Here is a 25,002-nt window from a genome sequence, read left to right as displayed (position 1 = left end):
CTTAGTTTAACATAGCAGCCACTTTTTTGTCATCACAATTAATGCATAAAAGTAAAATCATAGCTGCCCATATATTTTTTTCTTCTGTTTGTAAAGTGCTCAATGCCTTCTTTGCTGGGGGGTCACATAACTACAAATTATGTATCCTACAATACATCATGCATAATCATAGTTGCCATGAGGGTTTGTTGTCATAGTGGGATGCTCCATGTCAGGAGCATATGATGCTTATATTAGTGCCTTTCAGTACTATATATCATATGAGAATAGACTAAGCGTGCATTAGACATTTCAACAATAGTCTATATTTGTACTCAAGATCCCAGCTATCACCAGCATTGCACATCTCAACCACATGGATATATGCCATGACTCTAATTTAGCAACTGTGGACAAATCAAATAAGAAACCAAAACGAGACTGTGCTGCCCCACCTAATCACCAATAAAACCAGAGACTGGCATACAGCCATCTCTGTGAATTCTGAAGTGAAACTACAACCATACTATAAAGAAAAATTCTGACAATTTCATTAGCATCAGTTTGCTATTTGCTGATAGGACACACTTTTTTCTTTTTGTGTTTCTTAACCATACTATATATAGACGCAAATGAAGACCTGTTTAAGGAAAAGATAATAACAGCGACACTTGCTTCAGACTTGTATATCAATTTAAGTTCCTAAAAACGTGCACAATTCTTCATCCAAATTGTGTCCCTTTGGCTTTTTCATTTCAAAATCTATAATGAATCTTGTTTCCATTTGTCTGAATTCTAATTCTCGGTTGCCTCCTTTTGGGTTTTCTTTAACGCGATGTACACCATAGTCATATGGCCATGTGATAGATAGCTGAGTGATGTGCTGTCCAAGAAATGTTTACACGCGATTTTTCGATCGCAGTGATTGATTGATGTGTATGACGACACTAAGTCTAGTGTTGCAAACATAATTCTCCTCCCATATGATTCCATTGATTTTACTGAGGAAGTCCTTTGTATCCCGTAGGTACGATGGTAGAGTGAACACCAATGGCAGAAGGGTCTGATCAATATACTTGGACAGGTTTTCCAAAGCTGCACCATTTAACATGACAATGGGTCTAACAGGAGGATGTGAAAGATTTTTGTGCACCTTTGGAAGGAGGTAAATAGTAAGTATTGTGGGGTATTTGTTGAATAAGAAATTGCAGTCATCTGTGAGAATATCTAGGTCCAGCCATTTGTCAACTAGACACTTTACTTTCATTGTAATTTGTTCAGATGGATTAATTGCCAATTCTTCGTAACAGCTAGTGTCTTGCAATTGTCGATAAGCTTCCTTAATGTAGTCATCTTTATTTTGGATTACTATATTAGTTCCCTTGTCTGAGTCTTTAATCACAATTTCCTTTATATTTTGTAATTCGTGTAGGGTCCGTTTTTCTTTAAGTGATAGATTTCATTTCATTTGTTTCTTTGACCTAGCTTTTTTAAGGTCATGGGTTACCAGATCCTGAAATGCCTCTAGGTGCCCCTGCCCCCCCAAACGGTTAAAACATAGGGTTAAACTTGGATTTGGATTTCAGATTGCTACTAATTGACCAATCTGTGTCAATATCAAGCATTTCCAATGTTACTTTGGTTTTATTTTCATTGGCTTGTGCCATTAATTCTAATTGCGCCAAATCTAGTAACCCTTCCAGATCTTCAATGGGTACTGTTTTTTTGCCTTGCGGTCGCTTGCTGAGTTTTTCCTTTTGGAGGATTCATGATGAAAAATGTCTTACGTCTTATCTTCCACATGTATTTATAGAAGTCTTCTCTTGTTTCAGCATAATCATAGCTGGCCATTGGGCAAAAGTTGAATCCGTGTTGAAGCACTTTAATTTGTTCGTCAGACAATTGATATTTGGACAAATTGATGATGCCATTCTGTGTTTTTGTGGCTCATTCTGTGTTCTTCTTGGCAGAGCGAATTCTTGTGTTCCCATCTGACTCTGAGCTGCTTATTCCTTTGCTTCCATGTCCTCGTGCTCTTCCCCGGCCTCTTCCTGAAGTCTTTTTGGTGTTGTTGCATCCGTCTAGTCCCAACATTCCCATTTCGTCTAAAAAATGTGTTTTTTGGGCTGGTTGTCACTCTCACTAGCAGTGGAAGTATATATTTGTGAAAGTGTGTTTGTATGTTCGGGGTTGGCTCCAGCCACATAACAGCTGGTGGGCTGAAATGTTGGCACCAGGTCGGCATACCAGTTTGGGGTGTACTGGCAATACTAAAATCTGACCAACCCCACCCATTCTCCAAGCACAGGACAGGGTCTGGCCCTGTGTTATCAGTATAGGGGATTCCGGGAGAAAACCAATTTCCCGATTTTTCACAAATATGCAGTTAGGACACAATATGACATCCACAAGGATATAGCAGACACCCATGTGCATGTCAGCTACAGACCCGGTCAATGCCTGGTGGTATGGCTAGTGTCACATTTGCAAGGTACGACTTGACCTGGGGAGCCAAGGATAACTCCCGGTAGTTATTGATTTCAACTAACCGGGCTCACCGGAGGAGGAAGCAGGAGCCAAGTAGCTCCCAGCAATTGCAAACCCTGCAATGTACAGAATCACAACAATGTGATGCAAAACCCCACCATACCTTGCTCAGTGGACAGAGGTGGCACAGTATTTCAGGAAGGAGACACGGCCAAAGGTTCACAAAAAGGATACGTTTAATCAGTGCTCCAATTAAGATTTTGAGGTGGGAGTATTTTTCTAATTTTTAAACTTTGAGAGTAAACGCAATCGCAAGGGAGTAAAAATTATTCTCCTTTGCATTCAGAAGACACGTGCAAAAAGTTATCTGTATGGAAATTACCACGTGACAGCGGTCGACATTGTGACAGAAAAGCATGTTTTGCTCACAATTTTACAGATAAAGCACATTAGCACAACCACTCTCTCACCAACAGAGCAAATGAGAACACCAGAGCTTCCTTTGCATGCAAATAATTTCATGGTCAAATGCTGGCTGGGCAGTTAGCCTTGAATCCTTCAGAAGTCAGTAAATTATCGACGGCAACAATAATCACAGTGCTTAAAAGTTAAAGGAAGTCTGCATAAACCGCTACCAAAAGATTAAATACCTGTCAGGATTACCTCTAGAGGGGCATGTTTTTATTTGTATGCATTGGAGATTTGTAATGCGCCTATGCAACAAATGGTATTTCAAGGCGCCTATACAACAAATGGGGTTTCAGGTCTTGCTTAGTTTTCATTCCATTTACAAATGTAATCGTCTTTGTTTTCTCAGAGCACTTGCACAGGTTGGAGAGTCATGGTTTGAATTGTAGCCTTGAAGATCTGAAAGAAGCTATGAACAATGACTGCAATTACACCATTCACTCAAACTAGAACAAGGCCCTGCTGCCGCTGACCATTTACCACATTGGCTCCAAGTCAAGGTTGGTCGATGTTTAAACTAGACATTCCATACCCACCCTGAGCCTCGGTTAAGGTTTTGAGCCAGGAGTATTTTACACACCTTTTATAATTAGGGTGTTATTAAATTGTAAAGGTATAAGTGATTGCCTGAAGAAGAGTGTAAAATGTATCACAGGCAATTAAAACATGGCTGAACTCACTTTCCAAAACAGAATGACCTCCATTTTATTAGTTTAAAAAAATCAACAACAAAAACTCAGGCTAATTCACCCTTGCAGATGGCACTCCACACACAGAACCCCTTAGCCAACATCATGGAATCCTTGTCTACCCCTTTTCAGTTGTATGCAGATGACACTTCAATTGCCTTCAGGCTATCAAATACTTTTGACATCACTTAGATAATTTCGCCCTGCATAGTATCCGTGCAAGATATGGCAATTGAAAACGTCCTTTGCCCGAATGCCTCAAAACTGAAGTTGTCAGATTTCAACTGCCCTGTGCCACTCTGCTTCAATTGACCTCCATTCATGGGGCCTCCACCTACTCCTGCCATTGAAGCCAAGACCCTGTGTGTTTTCTTTCAACCATGAGCTATCCTTTAACAAACAAAGAAATATCTAAAGCTTGTCACTACCAACTCCACATGCTTAAAAACATCCTGCCCTACCGTCACGTGCAACTTAAGATGGCAATGGCGAACACTAAAACGCTGCCTAGGCATGATTACTACAACAGCTTTTTTTCTAAAGTACCTTGTCCTCAATCGTCAATGTATCCATAAGGTATCCTGATGCTTGCTCTTTTTATCCCTAGACCACGTCTAGGAGATTATGCGTTCAACGGTCGATCGGCGCACACCTTCCAAGCACAACACACGAGGGACCTTTCAAGCACAACACACGAGGGTGATGTCACATGGTTTTGGAAAGTAATCTCTCTCTGAGGTCATAGGAGATATTAAACAATTTTAGAGAGTAAAAAAAGGAGTTGCAGTAAAGCAGATCGTATTCAAGTCAAAAGGGAGGCATTTACCTTTTCGGGACGTGAAAAAGAACCTTAAAATAGGCCGGCACAATCGAAACAAGGGTTTGCTGGGGATGCTCGCTTCATAAACGAACACGTCCACTGTGGCTCAAAACCAACACCGATAAAAAACACCTCCGCCCAAAAATCATAATGTCCTCCCACCCATAATAAATTAAAGTCACACCCCTACCATGACCCCCGTGACCTAGCCCTGCCAACCTCCAATCCCCTACCATGATTAAGGGGTCTCTTCATGATGCAGGGACTCGTTCGCACATAACACCTGTGCACGCAATTCCATACAGAAAACCGCCCACCCCTTAAACTCCACTTCTCTCCTATTAGAGACCCTCGCCGACCCTTACCTTTTGCTAACTTGTCACACCCCCAGGCCGCGGTCAAAGCCAACCACCACGAACAGTAAGGTGGTTTGTGTCTAGTTCCTATTCGAAAAACGGACCTACGCAAGACGTCTGCCCCATCACGTGACGCGCAACACGTTACGTTCCCTGGCGTGTATGCCTGATCTACATAGATGACAACTTTTTAGAGTGAATCACTTGCGATGCCTACATACCCCGCAGATATTTGCATAACCACACCCATACCTTCAAAAAGATATATTATGCTATGAGCCCACTACATTGAGGACTTTTTGCAATAGAATCAGGAACAAGCTCTGTTCAGTTTTGTTTACCTTTTGTAATAGTGTTTAATACTGTTTATAAGTGTATTTTCCCAAAAAGAGATGATCTGTCCTTAAGTGACTGACATTAGTTTTGGACAGAACATTTAACCTGATTTGCATATCTCAGTGGAAGTGTGCACTGCATTTAACTTTTAACGTACCCTTTAATTCGTGTTACAAAGTGTTGAGATTACGGTGGCCAACTTTACAAAATGGGTTCGCAGGACTTTAGACGTGGTCACACACCAGAAGCGGCCTGCAGTGCGCACTGTTGCATACAGTGTCATTTGTGCCCCCGCCCCATCCATTTTTTTGGTAAGATTTGTGGCAGATGATATTTTAACACAAACAGCACAAAACAAGCATTGGCAAAGGCAATAGTGTTGGTGTTTATTGATATTAATTTTGCATTTGTAGGCACCAGGGTGCGAGGAGGATAGGGCAAAGTTTCAAAGAAGGATACAATAAGGTGGACAAGAGCATGAGAAGGAAGGGGAATAGAGCAATGGAGAAAGCGATTGAGAGAGGATGCCATCGAAGATGAGCAAGAGGGAATATGAGTGAGAAGAGGGTAAGATATAAAGAGAGTGTGAGAGGAAGGATGCGAGGGAGTAGAGAGTGGGGGTGGTGTGGGTGGGGAGTAGAGAGTGGGGGTGGTGTGGGTGGGTGGTAGAGAGAGATTGTTGGGCTAGAGACATAGCTCTCAACTCACCCGCTTTTGGCGGGTGTCTCCCGCCTTGCAAAGGGCTGCCTCACCCGCCAAGCCTCCTGCACGCCCATTCATTTCAATGGGCGTCTCACCCGCCAAAAACAAAATCGGGTGATTTCACCCGCCTTTGCGAGACAAATGGTTGAGAGCTATGCTAGAGAAGTGAGTGGGTGGGGGTAGAGAGGGTGGGGTAAAGAGAGTGGGAGAAATTGGGTGGTGGTAGAGAGTGGGGAGGTTGGGTGGCGAGAGAGAGCAGGGTAGGGTGGGTGGAGATAGAGAGAGTGGGGTAGGGTAGGTGAAGATAGAGAGAGTGCTGGTAGGGTATGGTACGGATAGACAGAGTAGCGGTAGGGTGTGTGGGGGAAGAGATCATGGAGGTAGGGTGGTTGGTTCTGTAAAGAGACTGGGTACGGTGGGTGGGGATAGTGGGGGTAAGGTGGTTGGGGTAGAGATTGGGGGTACTTTGGGTCGGGGTAGAGAGCAGAGTTAGGGTGGATGGGTGGGAGTAGAGAGTGGAGGTAGGGTGGGTGGGGTAGAGACAGTGGCGGTAGGGTGGGTGGGTTAGAGAGAGTGGTGGTAGGGTGCGTGGGTGGTGGTAGAGAGAGTGCAGGTAGAGTGGGTGGGGGCAGAGAGAGTGGAGATAGAGTGGGTGAGCTAGGGAGAGTGGGGGTATGGTCAGTGTAGGTAGAGAGAAAATCGCGGCAAAAATGGCTGTGGTTACAAAATATCACAACAAAAAGGCTGTTGTTTTGCCGCTGCAATCCATGTAAAGGATGCAAGGAGCACCCCTGCAACCCCTGGACCATTATACCATTTAAGGGGAGCAGGGGGGACCCCTGCAGCCCCCGCTCACCTTAAATGGTATAATGGGGTACACCTTTACCGGGTCAAACCAGAGCATTTTTGCCCCCATTTTTTTTACAGGTGACATTTTTGCCACGATTTTATCACTGCATACCGTAGAGAGTGGGTGTGGGTGGTGGCAGAGAGGGGTGGACGGGTGGGGGTCGAGAGAGTGGGGACAGGGGTACAAAGAGTGGGGGAGATTGGAAGGGATGGAGAGTGGGGAGGTTGGATGGGGTAGATAGATCGGAGCTTGGGTGGAGGTAGAGAGAGCAGGGGTATGGTATGTATAGACAGTAGCAGTAGGGTGGGTGGGGAAAGAGAGCGTGGAGGTAGGGTTGATGGTTGGGGAAAGAGAGACTTGGGGTTATGGTCAGTGGGGATACGGTGGAGGTAGGATGGATCGGCGGGAGTAGAGAGTGTGGAGGTAGTGTGGATGGGGATAGAGAAAGTGAAGTAGAGAGTGGGAGTAGGGTGGGTGGGTGTGGTTAGAGAGGGTGGTGGTAGGGTGCATGGGTGGAGGTAGAGAGTGGGCATGTAGAGAGCAATGTTCCCTCTAAGCTGTGCGCATGTGCGCTTGCCCAGCTTCCTTCTGGGTGCCGCTCAGATGAATTTTAGCAGTGCACACAGACAATTCTCACATGTTCAAAAAGATTTAATAAGGCACAAGCCACAGCAATTGCCCTGTTCTTTCTCTTAAAATAAGCATCTAGTCTTCATATTCTGCTCATTTGGATTTGCAAGGGTAACTGTAAACACCCAAAATCCCTAAAAGCAAAATACACACAAAATAGGTTAAAAACGAATATGAAAAACTGCCTCCATGAACTGAAGAATCTAACCAAGATATGCCTGCACACATTAACCAAATAACATTCGCTCCCCACACGACTCCTAAACTTGACTACCACACTTTCACCTTATGACTCTAACTTCTGCCCCAGAACACATTAAGATGCTACTGGTGTCATGATGCCTGCCCCCGGAAGACCAGACCAGGCCCAGCAGCCCCGGAAGCAGGCATCATGCCACTTGGAGCATGCCCAAAAGCCCCAGTTAGGGGCTGTTTGGGTGCAGTCCTGGCGCCTATGGCGCCAGGCTCATAAAGATAAAGTCAGTCCAGGCGCCATGGGCGCCAGGCTCATTATTGATAACTTACCTGAAGCAGACCATGCTGCATACTCACCTGAGGCAGACCATGCTGCATGAAGACTCAAGCCAAATGAGGCTTAGGAGGGACTATTTTACTGAAGGGACTATTTTGTTACTTGGGTGGGGCTGTAGAAGAATACTTACCTGGAACTTCTTCCAAGGCTATTTAAACCACGCCCGGACAGCCACACGTGTTTCACGTTATTCTGCTTGCTGCAGCGTAACGCTCACCGTGTTTTCAGCAGCTCCAGTCTTCAGCCACGCCCGCCTCAGTCCTGGGACTCCTGAAACAAGAAGAAAAGAAGGATAAAGGTTAGAACAGGAGTTTCAACTTTAATCCTTACCTGAGTCCTGATCCATTTTGCCACGGAGCTGAAAGACAGAAGTCTTTGAAGCATCGCTTCGCATTCCTACGGCGCTGCGCTGAACTCACCTGCTTGGCGGTACTTCAGCATTCCATCACGCTCTCTCCATCTCACGGCCGCCCTCCGACACCTAAGGAGACAAAGACAGCAAGGTGAGCAAGGGAACTCTCTAAGGCTATACAAGCTACCCCAAGGACTTACCTGATTTACCACGGGGGGTACTCACCTCATCTCGGGTCGGCGCAGTCAACTCTGCTTCATCGCCGTACCCCGGCCCCTAAGGGGAAAACCACAATAGACTTACCTGAATCTTACCAATTGCCATTTGGAAATCTTCGAGTGGATTAATCGGCAACCTGCAAGGAATCGGACAGAGTGAAGATCAGACATTTGAACTCTTATGAACAATTGGACTTTAGAGTCATAACTGGAACTCACCAATTCCTCTACGCCAGTGAAGTAACTGGTCATCAACGCGCCCCTGCGGTCGACGCAGGTTGGAGAGGTCATCCTTCCAAACCATCAGGTGAGACTAAGGAGGGGACATCAAGAGTGATCTGTGGGAAGACAACGGGAGTGGGAAAGGTGGGTTGCCACTCAATTCCACGGGTGGTTAATTCCCCTTCTCCTTTGCAGAAGAATTTTCCTGCGAGCCAGACAAACTAGGCTGAGCGGGCCAGTCCAGTCAGTCATCTCGGCGCTACACGTCACGCTGGTGGAAACAACAGCGGCCCAGTTCCGGTCGACGCCCCCGTGGGAACTAGGTGAGCGTAACAACTGGACAACCTTGACTCTTCCTCTCTTGGCTCTGCAAAAGGCTAGCAGACGTGTAGCTACATCCACTTGTTTTATGTTTTTTGTGATATGAATAACGTTCACCCGCCAGAATTTCTGTTACTCATTGTGCCTTACCAAAAGCGTCACCCACACTATATAATCGAACTACCAGCTCAAATATAAGATACTGACTATAAGTAAGCAGGCTACTTGGATGTTTAACCTTATCCCATTCTGCCTCTTCTTTGTACATATGTCACACAAGTGCTTTGAAGTAGCCCCCTTGAAAGTTAACACATTATAAACCTTAAATATTAATTTGCCCTTTAAGGATTTTGAGAAAACAAATGTGATGCTCAGCATCTTCTACTTTAGCATTGCTATCATTACCCTATAAGTGGAGAGCAAAATTGCAATATCATTCACTTTGCCTACAAGGGATAATGGGTATGGACTATGCCTGGAATTACTCGTCCATAGTATCAGGGCACTGGATATTCAGACAGGAGAATGCTTTTCACACAATCTGCATCATTTCCAAGTGTTCAGTGTTCCCTTGGGCATAAACCATCACACATTATATGGTAACTCGCTGCTATACAAAAACGGTTTCACTGAGCACTAGTGTAATCCTACACAATGATATAAGGGGAGGATATGTTGCAAACAATCTGGTATGCACTGCAAAAGAATTGTGTACATGCACTTAATATGTTGAGGCATATAATATGCATTGCTTGCAAAGTACTGTGGGTCTGCAAATATCCCAGTGGATATTTACTGCTACAATCCGTCACTTTTTACAGTGCTCTCAACTAGTATTGGAGTCTAGCACAGGGACACTCCTTGCGTGTGATGAACAAAGCTGCACATTTGAAAAACCAAGGCAGACGTTTCGGCAGTACACTGAAGGAAATGTGTTGCTTGTTTGCTGAAGGATAGGACATTTTAGTACCTGTCTCAACAGTTCCATATGATATTTTGGCATTTTAAAGACCAAACACAAAAAACACTTTTTTTTTCGGCCCTTTTTGTGTTGGCTTTAAAATGCAGAAATACCACATACTACCCCCGCAAGTTAATCCCTTCCCCACCTCCAACCTCTCCCGCTGATTGTTTTGTTAATCAAGGGTTTTAAGCTCCCCTTGCCCCGAATACCCTAATTCTCCACCCCTTCCCAGCATAACACACACTTACTCGCCCACACATACGTACACAGACACAAAGACATACACAGACACTCAGCCAACACTCCTGCAATGACTCCTCTGGGTCTCACCCTGCATGTCAGCCCATGCACGCACTTGTGTGCAGCAGGGGCATGACAGATTTAGAAAGACCACTCTGTGTGGTCAGAGAGCGGTCTTTCTAAATCGATTTTTATTTTTCCTTGGTAAGTGAAAACTATTTTTCACTTAACACCGTCTAGACAACAGCACCTTCTTTTTCTTTCAATGCTCAGCTGCTGAGGGCTTTTCAATGTAACCACGTGTTCTGTAATTCTTTGTTATCGGTTAAATAAGATGCAGGGAGATGCTAGAGACGATACACACAGAAGAGGGATCCATAGTTACAGAAGAAGACACTCAATCAGTTGTATCTCTGATGAATTGATGCCATCAACTTGAAATGCATATATATATATATATATATATATATGTGATTTTCTTCAATAGGGCTACAAAATAAACCTCAGTAAGGCTCTTGTTTAAATTTGATCTAGGCTGTGGTGCGGAAGGGTTGGCAAAACTATAGCCTTTATTATGTGTCCTGTAATTTCACTCCCTATGTCAGGGGTACAAGTAGGGCTCTAATCAGATTTTACTCCCTAACTGGAGTGAAATGATTTTTGAGGGAGTATAAAAGTAATTAGCTTTGCCAATAGGGATACTTTCTGTGTATTAAAAATGTCCTTTCCCCTGAAAATTTCTCTTGAAATCGGCCATTAATATTATTCGAGTTCCTTCCTATGCCGCTGCACTACTGGTCACTAATTCAAAAAAATATCAGTGGAGCTTTGTGGGTTGAAGCAATGATATGTGTAGTATCTTGGGTAGCAGGAAATATCAAGTAGTAAGCAGGAACCACTCCAGAGCCAGATATGTACAAAAGGTAAGCTTGCTTTATTGTTCCAGTTACAGGGAGGAAGGTGAGTAAGGAGAGCAGGTAACCAGCTTCCACTCCCTCTGGCTCTCTATCTCTTTCCCCACCAACCATCATCCCTGGAACCTAGGTGCCACCTAGGTTCTAGACCCCTCACCACATTCCAACCTCCAATCCATTTACACACACAGCTCATCCTGCCAGGTACTAGGCCACTACAATATGTTCATTGTTTCTCGTTTTTGTTAGGCACCTTTTTTTAGGGTGTAAAAATGGATGGTGCATATGTCTCTTAGCTGTAAGGCTGGTGTTATCACTACCCACAAAACAACATAATGTGGATAGTAAGCAGAGGCACAGGAATTTGTGATCATCATATTCTGAGATGCAGTTATTTTGATGCAATTATCAGCCTTACACACATCATTAGAAGCCTGTTCTCTTAGCCCTTGAATTACCTCATTAAAGTGGCACTTCAACTCCAATCAGCATGTTTTTTGACCCATTGTTTTTAATTGCCATTTATCCATCGGCAAATGTTGTATTCTTTCTGAATTTCTTGACAGCCACATCAGTTATGACACGAGATATTTGTGTTTTAGAATACACGTGACATGAGTGATTTTCCAGTGGCATAAAACATACATTTTTCTCTGCATAGAAATATGTTTGCAAGGTACTTTGGCAGATGTTGAAGTCTTGGACTGGTTGATGCGTTTTCTGTATAATCACATATGACTGTATAATCACATATGACATTTTTTATTTAAGACTATGTGTTTGGAAAAAGTGTCTTAAGATTTGTAAAGAATTGCAGTGGCTGGGAAGAAGACATTCCTTTCCAAACTCTTTTCTGCGAAGGTAGTTCACTAAATATGCATGCTCACAAAGTTGCTTACCTCATTAGTTAGTTGCGCACATAGAAAATAACGTGCGCACAACAGCCAACCATTTCCGCACAAAGAAAAAAATAATTAGAGGGATCATTGGCTGTGGGTGTTGAATAAATCACGGTATGTGGGCCGGTGAAGCGCTCCTCCTTCCATTTGCGAACGTGATTCTTGACAAATATCTTCTCCCCTGGGAAAGAGGTGCTGCTTGTGGAAATTGTCCTGATTGTCTGGTTTTGAGTTTTTGGCCTCGTCTGTAAGGATATGTATCGAAGGGATTTTGTAAATTCTTTGTGATACGTATCAAATTCCCCCCCAAAATGCAAGAAGAAGAATGTGCATCAGAGATTGTACGCAACGACGGAATAGGTGCATGCATTCTCCGCCCTGTAACAATCTTCAGAGGAGTCGAGTTGTGATCTCCTTCAGGCATATTGCGCAGTGCAAACAAAGTAAGAGGCAAGCAGTGCACCCAGGATTTTACAAGCATTTGCGGTAATCTTTTCCAATCGCATCTTAAGCAGTCAATTCATCTTCGCTACCAAACCACTTGTGGATGATAAACCATGCATAGTTTATGCTTTATCCCGAGGAGTGTTGTTACCTCCTTTATTAAATCATTAGCAAAATGCTGACCCTTGTCGGAACAAATTTCATCTGGAATCCCCCACCTTGGGAACACCTCCCTCAAAAGGAATTTGGCCGCAGAGCGGGAGTCATTATGGGCACAGGGACCAGCCTCAAGCCAACGTGAGAATGGACACACCACTACAAGCAGGTACCTATAAGAGGTACATCTCTCTTGCATATCAACATGGTCAATTTGCAAGTGCCGGAAGGGGCCTTGCTCTCGCAGCAACGTTCCCTGCACAACTCTCAATGTGTAATCTGGCAAATACTTTTGGCATATCATGCAGTTATTGACAAACTCCACAACATTCTTATGCAAATTTGGTATGAACCAGTCTTCACTTATCCCTGCAGCCACATGCTCTTTCGATATGTGGGCAGAGTAGTGAGCTGTTCCAATGCAACCCACAATAATTTCCTTGGCATAACCACTTTTCCTGTGCTATCATACCACCATACCAAATCAGTTGGGGATAAAGAGCATCTCTCCTCTTCCACAACTCTTTCTCCTCATATGATGCCTTTCCCTGCAACTCGATTATCTGCCTGGATAGGGGGTCCTTGGGGAGTGGGACACCGATGGGTGAGACGCAGTATCCCCCTTCTTTCAATACCTTTTCCCCATCCTACCACGTAGGACATTCGAAAACACAACCCCCCTTTTACGACACAAACACTTTCGCACAACATGAAAGACAACGGACTAACACGAGAGCCATTTACCTGACATGTCCCAATACAAGGGTCAGGCAAAGTCAGGCAATTGGCCAGATTCACACAATCCTGACAACCCTTTCCCTTCCCCACAGGGATAAGAGGTGGAGCGCGAGAGCACAGTACGGCCAAGGCGGATTGCACAATTTAAGAGCTAACTCAGCGCAGCAGTTTGAGAGGAGGAGAAAGACGGCACATACAGAGAGGGTGACAAGGAGAGAAGCGACCTTGCCTTTTCTCTCCAAAGCCTGTGAGACCTCTGCAAAAGAAATCGTAAGACCACGAACAATAGCCAGCGTGTGTTGCAGCAGATGTCAACGGTACACGAGACCCTCCTCCTCTGATAACCAAGCTGGGGAGAGACGCTTGTTTCCGTGGTACCAACCTTGACTCCAAAGAGAAAGAAAGCCAAGCGGTTCATCACAGCCAGTGAGTCGAGGGGAGAATCGTTAAGAAACCGAACTGTGTTGAACGAAACGTAGCAAACGGCTAATTGAACTGTGAAAGCATAAAAAGCTATTGATGCTAGAAGGGGGGAAAACCAGCAACAGAGAAGTCCGGCACCACGTGGGTGCTTCCTCAGGAAACTCTGGGAGATTACCCGATTGTTGAAAATTCCATAACCAGAAGGGGTCTTGTAAAATCCTCTGTACAGTCGAAAGTCTTTGACCGACAGATGATTGTGAAGCTAAGGGAAATGAATCCCACATTGTAAAAGTCAAATGAGTAAAGCATGATTGATAAAGTTGGCAAGAGTGAACCAGGGGCAAAGCTTGAAGTCTCTGTGAACAGTGTGTTGACACGAGTGAACCCAACCGAGGGATGTCCACAGTGAAGAGTCATGAATGCAAGAAAAGCCATAGTGAACCCGAAGAAGGGAGGTTGACGTCTGAGAGGGGTCAGAGCCCAAAGGAGGGAGATCCAGGGGTGGAAAGTCATCACCCAAGGTCCATTGGAAAGGAACTTTTCTTTGTTTTGTTGAATTCATCAGGCCCTCTAAGGTAACAGAATTTTTGTTGAAAAGAGACTTAACCATTGAAGAACCTGACAGCTGGTAAGGAACTGTCGGCTCGTGCTGGGAAAGCTTGAGTATGTGCTGTGCACAGGAGATCCACCTTGTCTCGTGCGCAAAACATGTGGAAGGGAGACGCCTGGCAATCACATCCTGACTTATTTGTCAACACTTCTTTCTTTATTGAAAACCTTATCCCACACTCTTTCTGTAATTAGTTATAAGGATTTGGTAATAGGTTTTTTAGTATAGGCCTTTTATTTTGACAAGACGCCACAAGGACTGCCTTATTTTTCGTTTGAGGGTCAAAGCTTGCTCCCATCGTAGATTTAGGTTTAGGTTAGGCTTTATTCCGCACTGCATTTACAGTTTAATAAACACCCTTGAACTGTGATCACTTGTGTCTGTCTTTACTGTTGCCACCATGAGTTCCTTACAGGGATTAATACTTTATTAAAGCTAGTTCTAATGGAAGTGGTAACATTTCTAGTAATTTACTGAATAATCCTGCATGCTGAACAGGTGTGTGTGAGAAACCAGAGGGTGTCTCACTTGTTAGTTCCCAGGAATCTCTCTCTCAGGTGGCCAGGGCACGGCCACCGCCTTCGGATCCAGACCCAGAGGGTAGCCAGTGCGGGAGGATCACCTGGGTGGGGGATCTTCAGGGAGTAGGGGTGAGACAACCAATGGTGATACGCAGTATCCCCCATTGCCGTACCATACCCAATCCTATTCTATAGGATTCTCTGACATTGCAACTCCCCCCTTTTCAACACAAACAATGGGCCGAGGAAGAGGAGGACTGCGAGTAAAGAGGCTAACCCTTTCATATCCCATTGGACATGTCCCGTTAATAAGGTCAGGCAAAAGCAAGCACTTGACCTTAATCACATACATCTGATACCCATCAGCTCCCCCACACGGATAAGAGGCAGAACAAGGAGATACACTCTGAGCAAGGTGAAACACGAAAATGAGCAAATCTTCCAGGGTGAAAGCAAACGCACTGGAGCAGGGCGACCGATCGAGTGACCAGAATGAGGGGCGTGGAAACCCTGAACATCCCTGCAGGAGGTCGTTGCTTCTGGGAAACTGTGAGAGATACGCAGTGAAAGCCAAAATCCAGACAGGAAGAAGCCTGCATTGTGTTTCAAGGATGCCAGCAACCCTCCCGGGTGAGTGGCTGAGTTGGGGACGTGAGGCCAAGCCTGTGGTATTAACTTTGACTTGTGAATCAAAGCCGCAGAGAACAGAAAAGAATGCACACAACAGGTGAGTTAACGAGAGACATGAAAGGCCGGTTTGTGTCAAGTAAAGATTGAAGCCGCAACAGTGTATCTCCGAATTGAAGGTTGCGCACATGCAGATGAGACGCAAAGGAAAGCAAACTGTCATGATCTCTGCTTCCAAAAGGTCAGGGTTTTCCCAACTCCCTTGGAAGCAGATCCATAACCCAGGTTCCGAGTGCCAACCAGTCCCAATTGGGACCTTTTGGACCCAGTCCTGGCGCCAGTGGCACCAGGCTCATAAATATGCCCAGTCCCAGCGCTGGAAGCGCCGGGCTCATAATGCTTGGGTGGACTTACCTGCAGCAGACCATGCTGCTTACTTGCCTGCCAGTTGAGCCTCTGATCCTCTTCTGTTTGGAACTACTTTTCCTGTTGGGTGGGGCAGGAGCCACTCCCTAGATTCAGAACACTGGAACTCTTCTGGAAAGCAGGAACTCTTTTCTTACCTAGGCGTGGCTGTGGAAGGAGACACCTAAGCACTACAGGAGGCTATTTAAACCACACCCGATGGATGAATCTTGCTTTGCGTTATTCTGCATCCTCTGCAGCAGAACGCTCATCGTGTCTTCTGCATCTGATCCTGGGCCTAAGGAAAAAGGCTTACCATCCTGAATCCAGTCTTCAGCAACACCTATAAAGACAAGAAAGAACAGGTTAGCATTACGGTCTTCAGTGACAGCTCTTCACTTACCTGGTCCATCGGCTGTCACCAACGCCTCGCGCTGCATTCCGGCATCTGAAAGACAAAGGCTTACCTACTCTTCGTGCGCTCCGGAGGTCTTCACACTGCATTCCGGCATCTGAAAGACAAAAGCTTACCAACTCTTTGCACGCTCCGGAGGCCTTCGGCGCTGCATCCCGCATCTGAAAGACAAAACAAGGTGCGTTTAAAGACATTGGGGAACTTTAATACTCACGTGCCATTACTCCTTTCCACATCTAACCCAGTGGGTATTCCGGCACCCTGCAGCCGCTCCGAACTTGTACCTGCAAAATAAAAAGACAGTTAGAGCGCATCGTGAAGCAGGCAACAAGCGCTTACTTACGTGCTTCCAGGCGCTTCTATTCATCACACAGGCTCCATCTTCAACTCACTTCAGCCCGTCATCCGCCATCGCCGGAACCCTGCAAAACAAGAAACATCATTACTAAAGACTTTAAAGACATTAGAATTACTCGAAATTTACCGTTCGTGCAGTAAACGACGGACAGCAGACCTCTGAAGTCAAGAGGCCTGCTCCCCTTATCCAGTGAAGAAACTGGTTACAGCACCCTGCCCCGAGGCAGATGGAGAGCACGGCGTTCACTTACCTAAGGTGAGAGCGTTAACCTTTGGGGTTCTACAGGAGAAGAGAAAGGGAAGAAGAGAGAGACATTCAATAACCCAGTTCCTTAATCCCATATTTTCTATCTGCAGACATCTTACCCTTCGAGTCAGACATACAGTGCACAGAGGTCCAGCCCAAAGAGCCAGCCGTGTGTTACACATCACCTTTGAAGATACGGTATACGCCCAGTCAAGACCGGCGCCTCTACGGGAATCAGGTGAGCGTTACAGAACGCAAAGCCTACCACAAAACTCCCGTCCAGGCGCTATGGAAACCTCGGATACCGACCAGCTAGCCCAGTTACTTGGGGAACTAAGGGCAGAAGTGCATGCAGCCCGTCAGGAAACGAACGCTCTAAGAAGGGAACTGATTATTTCCAAGGAGCGAACAGATGATCTCGCTAGACAATTGCTACAGTCACAAGCCGGACAGACCCCGTTACCCGCATCTGGGGGAAATCTTCCTTCTACATCCTCTATGAATCCAGTGCAGATCAACCTACCTGGGAATGTACCTCTGGCTCCGCCCGAATGATTTTCTGGTGACCCAAAGAGGTTTGCAGTATTTATCAATCAGTGCCGGTTGCATTTCTTATGCCGGCCAGCAGCCTTTCCAACTGATCAAACTAAAGTAGCTTTCGTGCTTTCGTACCTTAGTGGCAATGCGGCAGACTGGTCGATCCCTCTAGTAAATCAAGATGATCCGGTCCTCCATGATTTTCAAGCTTTTCAGCTCAGTATGGAAAAACTGTTCGCAAGACATTCACAGGGGCAGGCCTTGGACAATGAGCTTCTTTCGTTGCGACAAGGTAATCAAGACCTTTTGGCTTATATTGCGTCTTTCAACAGACTGATAGTGGAAACTCAATGGCCTGAGGACAAAAGGATTACGCTGTTTTATAGAGGTCTACGTGGAGAGCTCAAAGATGTGTTAGCCCAAGTAGTGAATCCCCCACAAGATTGTTCGGACTATATAGACTTAGTCGTTCAAATAGATCACAGACTGCAGAACAGGAAGGCCGATCGTTCCAAGTTTGATGCTCGAGTATTTTCCAAACCGCCAACTCCTTCCAAAGGAGTAGACTCCGGGGAACCCATGCAAATAGGGGGTCTGAAAGGTCCTCTAACACAAAAGGAGCGGGAAAGGAGAAAACAGTTGCAATTATGCCTCTATTGCGGAAACTCAGGGCACTTTCTTCGAGACTGTCCGGTGAAACCTGCCAAGAAGGCAGTAGGAGCTGCAGTTACCAAAGTTACAAACTCTGAGCAGGGAAACGACCTCGCCCGACAAGAATAGAGGTCCTCTTGCCGAGCGTGAAAACCAGTTCCGTGACCTCGCATTTCGTGATACCTATGGTCCTCATTAGCCCTGATAATCCTGATCGATTACATGCAATTGAAGCTTACGTCGACAGCGGTGCCATCGGCAATTATGTGGATCATGAAATGGTTTTGAGGATGAATCTAACTCTTTGTCCCAAGGCTGTAAAGGACGTCATTACTACGGTGGATGGTACGGAGATAGCCTCAGGGCCAGTAACGCATACCACTCAAGAGGTGACGCTAGTAAGTCAAGATGGACACCATGAGAAGATCGTGTTCGATGTGATCAAGGCCCCTCAGTTTCAGATTATTCTTGGAATACCTTGGTTAGAGAAACACAGTCCTCTGATCGATTGGCGAGCAAGAACGGTCCAGTTTCCAGAATGTGTCTCTACTTGTCACCCTCCACCTGGTGTTGCACTGGCAGCAATTTCTTCAGAGACTCCCCAGTTACCTCCCGAATACCTAGAATACCAAGATGTTTTTCGGAAGGATCAGGCTAACTCTCTACCTCCTCATAGGTCTTATGACTGCCAGATAGACCTGATACCTGGATCTACTCCTCCTTGTAGTAGAATTTATGCCCTCACCGAGCCTGAGAACCTTCACCTTCGACAATACCTGGATCAATACCTGGCAAATGGGTTTATTCGTCCTTCCAAGTCCCCTGCTTCTTCAGCTTTGTTCTTCGTTCCAAAAAAGGAAGGAGACCTTAGAACTTGTATAGATTATCGCTCCCTGAACCAGATCACCGTTAAGAATAGATATCCGTTACCTTTGATCCCTGAACTCCTGGACCAAGTCAGAAAAGCATGCATATATACAAAGCTGGATCTTAGAGGAGCTTACCACTTGGTACGAGTAAAAGAGGGCGATGAATGGAAGACGGCCTTCCGCACCAAGTATGGGCTATTTGAATATCAGGTCATGCCCTTCGGACTTTGCAATGCCCCGGCCGCCTTTCAATATTTTATGAACGATGTCCTCAGAGAGCTCATAGATGTGTGTGTTGTTGTTTACATTGACGACATCCTCGTTTATTCTTCATCGGAATCTGAACATCGGAAACACGTGAAAATGGTCCTCGAAAGATTGCGTCAACACAAACTTTTCGCTAAGTTGGAAAAATGTGTTTTCAAAGTGACTGAAGTTGAATTCTTGGGATTCATATTATCACCTGGCGGAGTGCGTATGGATTCAAAGAAGGTCGATGCAGTTCTCAAATGGCCATCACCATCCTCCGTAAAAGGTGTGCAAAGCATGTTAGGCTTCGCTAACTTTTACCGCAGGTTTATCCCCGAATTCTCTCGAATAGTCCAGCCCATCACTGCCTTGTTAAAGAAAAACAAACGTTTTGAATGGTCTACCGAGGCGGAACAAGCTTTCCAGGATTTGAAGACTAAATTTATCTCTGCACCAATCTTAAAACACCCTCGCCCCGAACTCCCCTACATCGTGGAAACTGATGCTTCAAGCCTTGCCATGGGGGCAGTTCTATCACAAAAGGACCCGGTAACCAATCAGTTGCATCCCGTGGCATTTTGGTCCCGCAAATTCTCGCCTCCTGAAATCAATTACACGATTACTGACAAGGAACTTCTGGCTATCAAGTCTGCCTTTAAGGCTTGGCGGCATTATCTGCTGGGGGCCCGACACACCGTTACTGTGATTACGGATCACCAAAACCTGCAATATTTGAAAACCGCAAAAGCCCAATCCTCTAGACAACTCCGTTGGGCATTATTCTTTGCCGAGTTTGACTTCATAATTACCTATCGACCTGGTACAAAGAACGGTAAAGCTGATGCCCTTTCTCGGATGGGAGTGGAAGAACACTTGATCAACCCTAAACCTGTACCAATCATTCCCGAACAAAGAATTCTGGGTGTAATCGCCACAGAATCCATAGAGGAAGTTAAGGATAAAGCCAGGCAACTTGTAACTCCAGCAGACATACAGAATTGGCATCTGCAGGGAAAGGACTTTGCAGTAAAGGACAACTTATTGTATTTCCAAGAACGATTATACCTACCCAGCACAGATTTACAGAAAAAAGTAATCTCTTGTTATCACGATTCTTTAATGGAAGGACATCCCGGTATGGCCAAGACCTCAGAAAAGATCAAGCGCTACTTCTGGTGGCCGTCTTGGAAAAAAGATATCAGAGACTTTATAATGTCCTGTGGAGTATGCGCCCAAAACAAGAGTCAAAAGGAAAGACCAGAAGGCCTCTTACGCCCTATTGACATCCCACCTCGTCCTTGGCATACGCTTTCTATGGACTTTATCACCGATCTACCTCCATGCTCCGGATACAATACGATTCTAGTAATCGTGGACTTATTCTCCAAGATGGCGCATTTCATTCCGCTCAAAGGCTTGCCAACAGCAGCAACTCTGGCCCGAGAATTTCTCGAAAACATCGTCCGACTGCACGGTTTTCCTTCGGTTCTAATTTCGGATCGAGGTAGTCAATTTATTTCTCATTTTTGGCGAAGTTGCTGTCGGTCGGCTCAAATTGATGTGAGACTATCGACCAGTCACCACCCTCAGACCGACGGACAAACCGAGAGGACCAATCAAACTCTGGAACAGTATTTACGCTGCATGCTGCAACAAACTGAAAAAACTTGGAAAGACATCCTTTGGATAGCCGAATATGCCTACAATAACTCTGTCCATTCGGGAACTGGGAAAACCCCGTTTTTTCTTTTGTACGGCAGTCACCCTCGAACCTCGGAGTTGGATCTCCTCATAGATCTTGAAACACCAGCAGTAGACTACCTGCATTCTACAATCACCCAAGCCTTTAAGGAAGCTGTTTCTCACCTTCAAAGGGCTAAAGAACAATACAAGAAAGGAGCAGATCAACATCGGAAGGAAGCCCCTCAATATCAAGTAGGGGATCAAGTCTGGTTATCCACCAAATATCTACCTCTAAAAGGGCCACGCACATTCAACCCAAGATACCTTGGTCCCTATTCCATCACTACCATAGTAAACCCAGTAGCGGTCAAGTTGGACTTGCCCCCGCACATGAAGATACATCCGGTCTTCCACGTCTCTCTATTAAAACCCGTGCAACCTCAAACCCGACTAACTAAATCTCCAAAACCTATCCTAGTTGATGGAGAACTCGAGTTTGAAGTCAAAAGCATTCTGTACTCCAAGATCTCCAAATCTAAACTATTTTACCTAATTGACTGGAAAGGCTACGGCCCCCAAGAGAGATCCTGGGAACCTGCTGAATATGTCCACGCTCCTCGCCTAATCAAAAGATTTCACCGAACATTTCCTGACAAGCCAAAACCCCCGGAGAAGCCCGGTTTGGGAGGGACCTTGAGGGGGGGTACTGTCATGATCTCTGCTTCCAAAAGGTCAGGGTTTTCCCAACTCCCTTGGAAGCAGATCCATAACCCAGGTTCCGAGTGCCAACCAGTCCCAATTGGGACCTTTTGGACCCAGTCCTGGCGCCAGTGGCACCAGGCTCATAAATATGCCCAGTCCCAGCGCTGGAAGCGCCGGGCTCATAATGCTTGGGTGGACTTACCTGCAGCAGACCATGCTGCTTACTTGCCTGCCAGTTGAGCCTCTGATCCTCTTCTGTTTGGAACTACTTTTCCTGTTGGGTGGGGCAGGAGCCACTCCCTAGATTCAGAACACTGGAACTCTTCTGGAAAGCAGGAACTCTTTTCTTACCTAGGCGTGGCTGTGGAAGGAGACACCTAAGCACTACAGGAGGCTATTTAAACCACACCCGATGGATGAATCTTGCTTTGCGTTATTCTGCATCCTCTGCAGCAGAACGCTCATCGTGTCTTCTGCATCTGATCCTGGGCCTAAGGAAAAAGGCTTACCATCCTGAATCCAGTCTTCAGCAACACCTAAAAAGACAAGAAAGAACAGGTTAGCATTACGGTCTTCAGTGACAGCTCTTCACTTACCTGGTCCATCGGCTGTCACCAACGCCTCGCGCTGCATTCCGGCATCTGAAAGACAAAGGCTTACCTACTCTTCGTGCGCTCCGGAGGTCTTCACACTGCATTCCGGCATCTGAAAGACAAAAGCTTACCAACTCTTCGCACGCTCAGGAGGCCTTCGGCGCTGCATCCCGCATCTGAAAGACAAAACAAGGTGCGTTTAAAGACATTGGGGAACTTTAATACTCACGTGCCATTACTCCTTTCCACATCTAACCCAGTGGGCATTCCGGCACCCTGCAGCCGCTCCGAACTTGTACCTGCAAAATAAAAAGACAGTTAGAGCGCATCGTGAAGCAGGCAACAAGCGCTTACTTACGTGCTTCCAGGCGCTTCTATTCATCACACAGGCTCCATCTTCAACTCACTTCAGCCCGTCATCCGCCATCACCGGAACCCTGCAAAACAAGAAACATCATTACTAAAGACTTTAAAGACATTAGAATTACTCGAAACTTACCGTTCGTGCAGTAAACGACGGACAGCAGTCCTCTGAAGTCAAGAGGCCTGCTCCCCTTATCCAGTGAAGAAACTGGTTACAGCACCCTGCCCCGAGGCAGATGGAGAGCACGGCGTTCACTTACCTAAGGTGAGAGCGTTAACCTTTGGGGTTCTACAGGAGAAGAGAAAGGGAAGAAGAGAGAGACATTAAATAACCCAGTTCCTTAATCCCATATTTTCTATCTGCAGACATCTTACCCTTCGAGTCAGACATACACTGCACGGAGGTCCAGCCCAAAGAGCCAGCCGTGTGTTACACATCACCTTTGAAGATACGGTATACGCCCAGTCAAGACCGGCGCCTCTACGGGAATCAGGTGAGCGTTACACAAACCTGTAGTGACCTTTAAAGTCAGCGGTAACTGTGAAGCCAGTGATATAGAGTAGCTGGGTGGTCCGGCGAAAGGAAACAGCCCACTCGAAAGTCTGCGCATAATGTTTGATGTTTGTTATAAAACAACAAAGTGAACGAACTTTGAAATACGCGATAGTGAAGATGAACCCCAACGAAAGGAGAAGTTAAAAGGTGATTGAATATAAGAGAAAGAGCTTTGAACTTTTCTGATTGTGTTGTGGAACTACCCAGACCAAGAGACACTGGGGCAAATACCATAAGGAAGAGCTGAAGTGAAAGTCAAAGTGGTCCTGCAGAGGTTTATGGAAAAGCCTTGCACATTCGTAAGTCTTCGACATCAGTGAAAGGTCTGAGCCCGGCTGAGGGAGACCAGGAACATGAAATAAGTTAGGGGAAGGGCACCCCTAACGAATGTGACTAGAGCTTGGGGAAGGAAACCTCCACAAGTGCTGTGATTGCTGGGTCTGAGCCCAACTGAGGGAGATCTATGTTGAATCAGGTACTTTTGTTGAGAGGTCCGAGCCCAAATGAGGTAGACCTACATGAACTATTGATGCCTTGAGAGGTCTGAGCCCGACAGGGAGACCTACATGAATTTTGTTTCACTGTGAAAGAACATTTTTGTGAATTCAAGTGCCTTTAACACGAAAGGCCAAGCAGGCCTCGACCCATGTTTTGAACTACCTTTTTTTGATAGCCTGAGCCAGAGTGTGTCATTCTCTCTTCAGGGACTGCCTTACTCTGTGCTGTCCAACGTGGGGAGGAGAACTGACTCAGCCATCTTAATCCTTCATGTTATAACACTGACTTTCCTTTGCATACACATTCCCCTTTACACACTTTGTATATAAGAAATAGGGCAGGCATTCGTTTTTTTTCAGTATAGGCCATTTTGATTTAACATAGACTGACTAGGACTATGTTTTCTTTATTATTTTATTATTTGATGGTAGAGACTACTCCCATCATAGCTATAGGACAAAGTAGGAGTTTTTGCAAACCCCAAGAATTTAATAAAGGTTTTGAAACTCGTACCTCTTGTGTCAGTGGCGTACTTGTGATACCATGCCTCCCTTACAGGTGCCATCACTTCTTTTGAACCCTCTCCTCTCCCACCTTGCTAGTCCTGAGTGCACCGTGGAAGGAACATAGGCCAAATCAGACTTTTATTTACTACCTGGCCCTCTGACATATCCAGTGCCTCAATCAAGGCCACCAGTTCCGCTGCCTGTGCAGACTAATGGTCTGGTAGTCGTGTCTGTGAGTACACTCTCAACTCATCTCCTTTGTGTACTCCATGTCTGTGCCCCACTACTGCGGAACCTGAATGTCTTTGTCCCATGGTTTGATCAATACCGGAGCATACATCAATGAAAATCATGGCCCTCTTCAATCACCTCTTCTTTAACCAGGGGGCTTCCTTTTCTTCTGTCTATGGATAATATGCAGTCATGTATGTAATCTCCCACCTCAGTTTGTTCAGCCATGAACTCTGCTGGGTTTACAATCCTACATCTCACCACTTCTATTGCTGGGTTTGTCAGTATTACCTCATGCCCTGAATATCTCGGAGTTGTCAATGTTGATTTAGTTTTTTCCAGTATTGCAAATAGTGCATGCTCCGCATATAAATTTACGGGGCACCCCATAGTTATTGTCGAAGCCTTCTCAATTGCAAATGCAGCAACAGCAAGTGCCTGCTCACATGGGAAATGTCCCAGCATCACTGCATCTTGGGATCCACTGTAATATGCAAGTGGTTTGTGTCCCTGTCCTTTATTCTGCGTCAGCACAGCTTTCATTATTTTTCTATCTGAATGGGAAATGAGATGAAACTTCTCTTTGTAATTGAGTGTAGTCAGTACTGGTGCATGTGCTAACTCATATTTTAGTTCACAAAG

At 45.5% G+C, this 25,002-nt stretch overlaps 1 protein-coding gene across 3 annotated transcripts in view; it reads right to left on the bottom strand.

Moving 5' to 3' along the window:
• STARD7 (StAR related lipid transfer domain containing 7) overlaps window positions 1-4,991 on the bottom strand; it is a 531,540-nt gene extending 526,549 nt beyond the window's left edge. Inside the window, exon 1 of one of the 3 annotated variants that reach the window (XM_069619096.1) lies at window positions 4,809-4,991. The gene's annotated coding sequence lies outside the window, so the exon portion shown is untranslated. Of the gene's footprint in view, window positions 1-4,449; window positions 4,471-4,808 lie in introns of those variants that run through there. The other 2 variants (XM_069619097.1, XM_069619098.1) reach the window with 2 other exon arrangements.
• Between the last annotated feature and the right edge of the window lie 20,011 nt (window positions 4,992-25,002).

The sequence above is a fragment of the Ambystoma mexicanum genome, chromosome 10 (assembly GCF_040938575.1).
Source record: "Ambystoma mexicanum isolate Mex_15411 chromosome 10, UKY_AmexF1_1, whole genome shotgun sequence".
NCBI classification, from domain to species: domain Eukaryota; kingdom Metazoa; phylum Chordata; class Amphibia; order Caudata; family Ambystomatidae; genus Ambystoma; species Ambystoma mexicanum.
The sequence above is the reverse complement of the archived record's forward strand: the minus strand, read 5'-3'. Positions and strand labels throughout refer to the sequence as shown.